This window comes from Adiantum capillus-veneris, chromosome 26, assembly GCF_014529385.1.
Source record: "Adiantum capillus-veneris isolate H3 chromosome 26, ASM1452938v2, whole genome shotgun sequence".
Classification (NCBI taxonomy): domain Eukaryota; kingdom Viridiplantae; phylum Streptophyta; class Polypodiopsida; order Polypodiales; family Pteridaceae; genus Adiantum; species Adiantum capillus-veneris.
This window is the reverse complement of record NC_140956.1, coordinates 14,194,742-14,201,538: the sequence shown is the minus strand read 5'-3', so window position 1 is coordinate 14,201,538 and position 6,797 is coordinate 14,194,742.

The window sequence follows — 6,797 nt, the reverse complement described above, 5'->3', positions numbered from 1 at the left end:
TCAGCGCTCTTCAGCAAAAAATCTTCCAGCTTCTGCTAATCCTCTGTATCATCGACCTGTATAAGTGGAACTATAACTGCAACTGCATCCTAAATTGCTTCCTGAACTGCAGACTGAACTTCAATAGTAGTAATTCCTGCAGACACTTCATCTTCAGTTTCTTTCATTGGACTTTCATTGTTCTGGTCCATCTGCAACATCTGCTTCTTCAGCTGCAACTGCAACTGGAACTATGACTGCAGCTTCAGCTAACTGTACCTAAACTTCAGTATCAATTTGCTCCATTATTGCAGTATCACCTTGAGCACTCTGTTGTTTAGGTTTATCATGTTTGTGCTGATCCTCTTCCTTCTACAATTGCTCAAACTGATGTTTCAACTCATCATATTGCCTCTGCAGTAACAAACTCTCCTCTTTGGCTTCTTCTTCTTCTACAAAGATCTGATATGGCTTACTGACCACGTCATACACCATGACTTTCATTTTCTCCCAAACTTCCTTCATGTACTCCATCATTTCAGTCTTCATTTTCTCCACATCTCTTGAATTGAGATACCTTCTACAAAGTAGAAAACTCTCCTCTTCTTCAAGTGATTTCATGTCTTTAGGCCAATTTTCATATTCAAGTACATATCCAAATTCAATAGCAGGTTCAGGTTCAGGTTCAGGTTCAGGGTCAGGGTCAGGTTCAAGTTTCCCTTCAAGACAAATGAAAAAAGATTCAAGGTAGGATGCAAAATTTGCAACCATTAGACACTACCTCTTCTAATTTAGACTCCGCATGCCATAAAAATTGATTTCCCTGAAAATCTTAATTCAGGAAAAACCAAAACTGATTTGCTTCTTCATCAAACTGATCTACTTCTTCATCAAACTGATTTTGATTCAAGGCTTAAACATAATAGATTGAACTCTCCTTCACACATAAAAAACACCACCAAGATGGCTTGCTCACATTTCTCCTTGAAAATAGAAAGAAATCTACTTTGTAGCTGCAAAACTGTCCAATTAGTGATATCTAACTGAAACTAAAAACTTTTGACTTCTGATCCTTGAAAAAATTCCCTTATGTCATCAAGCATGAAGACATAAAACCAATGAGATATAAGAATATCAACATCATCTCCTCCATCAACAACATCACATAGAAATGTAGAACCATCTTCAGGAAAACCCACTTCCCCATCATCAGGAACTTGCAAAATACTTGCATAATCATCAGTCAAAACCATCTCCTCAACAAAACCATTGACATCAGAAACTTGGTATAAATCGTCAAGAATATCAGCAGTAAAAATGAACTTCATTGAAGAAAGATAAACTTCCAATATCCATGACTGAATTTATAAAAGCACCAACATCATAAAGATCATTGATAACAACATCATCATTCAAGAAACCTCTTGTAGCATCAAGATTTGAAGAAGACTCCATATTCTTGATTTGAGTAAGTTGAAGCTTCAAATCCTCAATTTGATTATCCTTGTCCAAAACAACTTGCTTAAGAGCATCATGAACTTCATAATAGTAAGAAATATGCAAGTCGGCTTCAGTTTGAACCTGAGAAATCTCCACCATCAATGATGTCAAGTCTCTTCTTGAAGTTGATTGATTTTGAAAAGCACTTTATTTGTTGCAACCATACTTTAATGCCTCTCATTCTCTAGCTCTAATGAGAGATTATTGATCACCTACGCTTGAGAAAGAACAAGACTTTGAAATTCAGCAAGTTCAGGTACACAACTTCTTTGCAAATATGGAATCTGCGGATCAAGGACCTAAATTCTGAAACTTTGCAAATCATGGACCTTTGGTATCAAAACTTGTAATACAGGGATCTGAAAGTCAAGATCCTTGTCTTCACAACCTGAATAACTCATATCCACTCCTAGAAATTGGCTTTCAGTCTTCAAAACTCCAAAAAACTCTTCTCCATCAACACAAACACCTTTTAGACTGTCACTTGTCGAATACTCCTCATCAAAATTCATCAAAAACGGATTCATCACATCATCCTCATTAGTAGCACACATTATGTCTTTATCTATCTTCAGCTCTTCTACTTCATTACACTGAAATCTGATGTCTCTTTGAATTTCACCTCTTCAAGATTGATGTCGAATGTTGGTATATGGATTTGTATGGGATATTGGTGGCTTCTCTTGCTCACTCCCACTTGTATTCTCTTCTTCTCAATCAGTAATTCTTCTTTTGAGCAACTCACCTTCTCTTCTTGCAAAGAGGTACTCGAGTCTCTTTGATCTGAGGTTTGGGGATAGATGGCAATCCTCTTGGCTTCTTTGGCTCATGAGTTGCTTCTGGCTTCCTCCTTCTTCCTTCATCATCTTTTGGACTTCATCTCCCTTGCATTGAACAAACTCTCCTTCTTGAATCAAATTCTTCTCTTCTACAACTTTGATCCCATATTTAAGAACATCAAAATCAGGTTGAAAAACTTCAGATGCTGAAAAATCAAATTCAGGCTTTGAAACTTCAGGTTTTGAAACTTCAGGTTTTGAAACTTCAGGTCTTGAAACTTCAGGTTTTGAAACCTCAGGTTTTGAAACTACAGGTGCCTGAAAAACTGTTGGTAACTAAAAACTAACAACTTGAGGTTGTTTTAGGTTGGAAACAGTAACAAGTTGTTGAAAACACCATTGAGAATCATCATCACTAAGGTAATCATCAAACTCATCTTCATACTTCTTTGAAATACATTCACACGTTTCTTGCAACCTTGATATTCGTCGACCCGTAGAGCATGACTTCCTCTTCTTACCAACTCAACTATCATGCTAGTTGTGTGCATCATCAAGAATACAGAAAACCAATCTAGATCTTATTGAGCATCACACATAGTTTGATGACATGATGCGTCATGAAAACTCTGCATAATTTGATACAACTCCCTGCACAACTTTGGCATGCAATAGTTGACACAAACATCCTCTTTTTGACAAGGCTTACACATGTAAGGACATCGCTTTGTAGAGTGTCCATATTTTTGACAAACAACACACTTTTTCTTCTTCTTCTTTTCCATTAATCACACATCAAAAGAATAGAGAGCATTTGTACCTCTTTAAATCCTGAAACTGCTTAAACTGCATTGCAAACTGAAATACCTGAAACTGCAGTCTATAAACTGAAAGACTGAAACTGCATTTTGCAAATTGAAAATTTGAAACTGCATTCTGCAAATTGGAATGCTATAATCTCCAATATGTAAACAGTTGAATTGCAAACAGCAAAATGCAAAATGCAGATTGCACAAAAACTGCACAGAAATTGTCAAGAATCTGTAACGACCTGCAACTTGTCAGCAATTGTAATTTTGAATCCCCCTAGCAAATTTGGAAAGAAATCCTCCAATAACTTTGTTTCATACTCCTCAGAATCTTCTTGCGGAGTTACCCAATTCATGGATTCCCTCAGGTGGTCAAGGTCGACTAACATGTCAAGAACCCGCTACATTCCTGAGTGCCATATGGTTCAGGCTAAATTTGAACCAGCTGCAAGAACCGGTTCAGAGAGAAAGTGGTGGTTAGAGCACGAGAAAGAAACTTTGCATCATAACCGACTCACGATTTTCTTTGAGATTATTGTAATTCGCTCCCATGTCGATTAGACACGCACAGCAGGATCGCCAAAGTGTTAGAGGCTGATAGCCCTAACAGGTAATCAATACAAGAATGATGCAGTGTAGAGAAAAACGAGGCAGGAGACTGCACATTACACCATGAAAACTGCAGACTATATGAACACAAGAGACCATGGCTAATCAAGCGAAGTACTACTCTACCCTGTATTCATCATCAACGTCCAACTACAGGCCTAAAATAGCAGTACGACTGCAGAAAGACTGCAAACTGCCTATTAGTTACATCCAAAAATTTCTACTCGCCATGTGACCATTTGGGTATTTCCAACTACCTAGGCATAAAGACCTTGTGTAAACATGCTCCTAAGGTTTAAAGCTAAGACCTTAGTTAAAAGTCCAAAAAGATAAATGCCCTGACACATCATGCCCTAACAGTCACATCACTACTCAGCTAGAGAATCTATCTGTGCATTTGGTGCAACAAGGGGATGCACACAACCGTAATCTAGATCAAGTGAGAAAATAACAAAGACAGAAACAAGAATACCACTGCTACAATTGTGGGGAAGATGACCATGGCATGTATTACTGCCCACACCCAAGGAGATAAAATTTCAATAGAGGAGCCAAACAAAACTAGTATTCACCACCAAGAGCAAGACCACCACCACCAAGGGCACCACAACAAGCACCACCCGTGAAAATCCTACAACCACCCATTCAAACACATCCACCACCGCCTCAACCTCTCATTCCACCCTTACTCCCACCACCAGTTGGCAACCAGGTAGTAAGTGCCATTAGTCTTGAAGGTAAGGGCAAGGCAAAAGTGGAGGAGGATCAAGGGAGTGGAAAAAAAAGGTAATACCAAGGTTAAAGGAGTAGATTCCATGGGGATAAAGCACGCTAGGCATGGTGAGTTTTTCCAAAAGGAAGAAAAGATGAAAACTAAAGGGGAATCTAGAAGAAAGCCATACAAGTCACAATGTAAAATTGACATTGTAGATTTCTCTTTGGGTGAATGTTTTAAACCATATCATGATTTGGTTCAAGATGTTTCTGTGCAGGGCCCAAAAATCAGCTGGTCCCAGTTACTCCACCTAGCACCTAGGGTGAGGAGACAATGGACAAAGATGGTTAGCACAAGACGACCAAAGCCAAAGATAGTTGGGGCTATCTGTGGGAGGAATCTAGATGACATACTACAAGTAATTGATGCTCACATCAAAGGGCAACACATCTCCAATATCTACATCGATGGTGGCGCACAAATATGCGTTATGAGTGAAAAAATGATGCACCATTTGGTTTTAGAGGTGAGTAGGTCTACCATAAAATTGAATATCTAGCCAACCCAAACAATTTCCTCATATTAAATTGATCATTTAATGTGGGATAATAAACGAGAACAAGGGTTAGAATATAGACATGTGCTTACGGATCTATCTCAACATGGGGCCAATGGTAAAAGGGGTCCAAATGAGAGATGGTCTATCAAAGAGCAAGGCTAGCTAATGGAGCTCAAAAGACCTTATGGTTAGCTTCATTAAACCAATGGTTAGTGTTAAAAGTCCTTTGACCTTAGGCAAGCTAGGACCAAGATTGAGGTGGGAACTCGACCTAAGATTGAGGTGCTTGTCGTACTTGCTGACTAAGGCCTGTGTCAGACGCATCCGGATGGGCAAGCTTAGTGCTGAGGTGGGTGAAACACAATCGGTGCTTCTTGCCTTGCCTATCACACGCATTCGATGGACACAAAAGCAACGTCTGTGTGCTGGCAGCCAGGTCATGGACATCTTCCTCCTGTTGGTGGGCGACCCTTTTAAGACGCCCTTCCCTCGTTCGTCTGAAGAAAAATGCAGGTGATTTACTGATCTCGTTGCTTGGATACCACTTTGTGTGATTGCGACAAGCAAAAATGCATTGAGATGTGGAAAAGTAGCCGTCCGAAGGAGCCAGCTCACACTTGTCCGCCGGACTTGTGTGACAGGGGCCTAAGGTGCTTGTCGTGCTTGAAGGTGCTTGTCGTGCTTGATGACTAAGGTGCTTGAGGTGCTTGTCATGCTTGATGAGGAAGGTGCTTGAGAAGCTTCCCATGCATGGGGGGTAAGGTGCTTGAGTCGAAAAGAGACCCTAAAAAGGAGGGGAAAAGCCCCAAAGTTAGGGTAATCTTTGACTTAACCTCCCACTCACCCAAAGGGCAACCCCTTTCTCAAGGGGCACATGGACACATGTCAGGCTCTCCCTATGCTTAGCCACATGGTGTGCTTGAATCCTATTGGCTGGGCTAGAGAGGGGGGGTCCAATGAGCTTCTAGTTCAATTCAACAAATATCTAGATATTTTCAAGCTCTCTCTCTCTCTCTCAAAGGGGTAAGGAGGACACTTGTCCAAAGACTACCCATGTGCTTGAAATGCATTGTGCATGTGATTGACTAGGGGGGAGAGGGGTCCAATAAGCTTCAAGCTTGATCAAAACGGGGGGCTCACCCAAAGCAAGCAAGGGGTATGCTTGGGGGGTATACATCTCTCACACACTCATTTTTTTAAGTATTCTCATTTGGCGACAGTGAAAGAACTCCATCTCCTTCTCCAAGCTTGTTGAGAAGTTAAGAGCCTACACCAACACTCTTGGCTATGGAATGCAAATCCAACCAAGAGCCATGTTTCAATGCTTAAGCTTGCCATCTTCTCTACCTTCATTACTATGCTATTTTGTATGCTAGCAAGAAGAGTGATAATAAGTGAGGAACTATTTATTCCTCCTATGGAATGATTCCTCTTCCTCTTTCCTACCCTCGTTCCCGGCTAGTTCTCTCCACCTTGGAAGGTGTTTGAGGCCTTGTGGCTGAGGCTTGGGATAGTTAATGCTTTCTACAAAGTTTATGTTATGATCGTGTTGCATATAGCTTTCCATATTCATTGCACAAGGAACACAAATATTGTATTGTACCAAGTCTCTTTTGATGGGAGAGACTATAATACAAATGCCTATTGGAGGGGGGACCAGCTCCGCATAAATCCGGTCCTCAACAGTTGTCATGTTCTCTAAACTCTCTCTCTTGCAAAAGTATTGTTCATTCCAAGTTAATTAAGTACTATGTTTATGTTGCTACCATCAATTAAGTTCACCCTCTATGCTCTCAAAGTAATCTCACAAAATTGCTTCCTCCAATTTTCCTAATTCCGCTACTCTC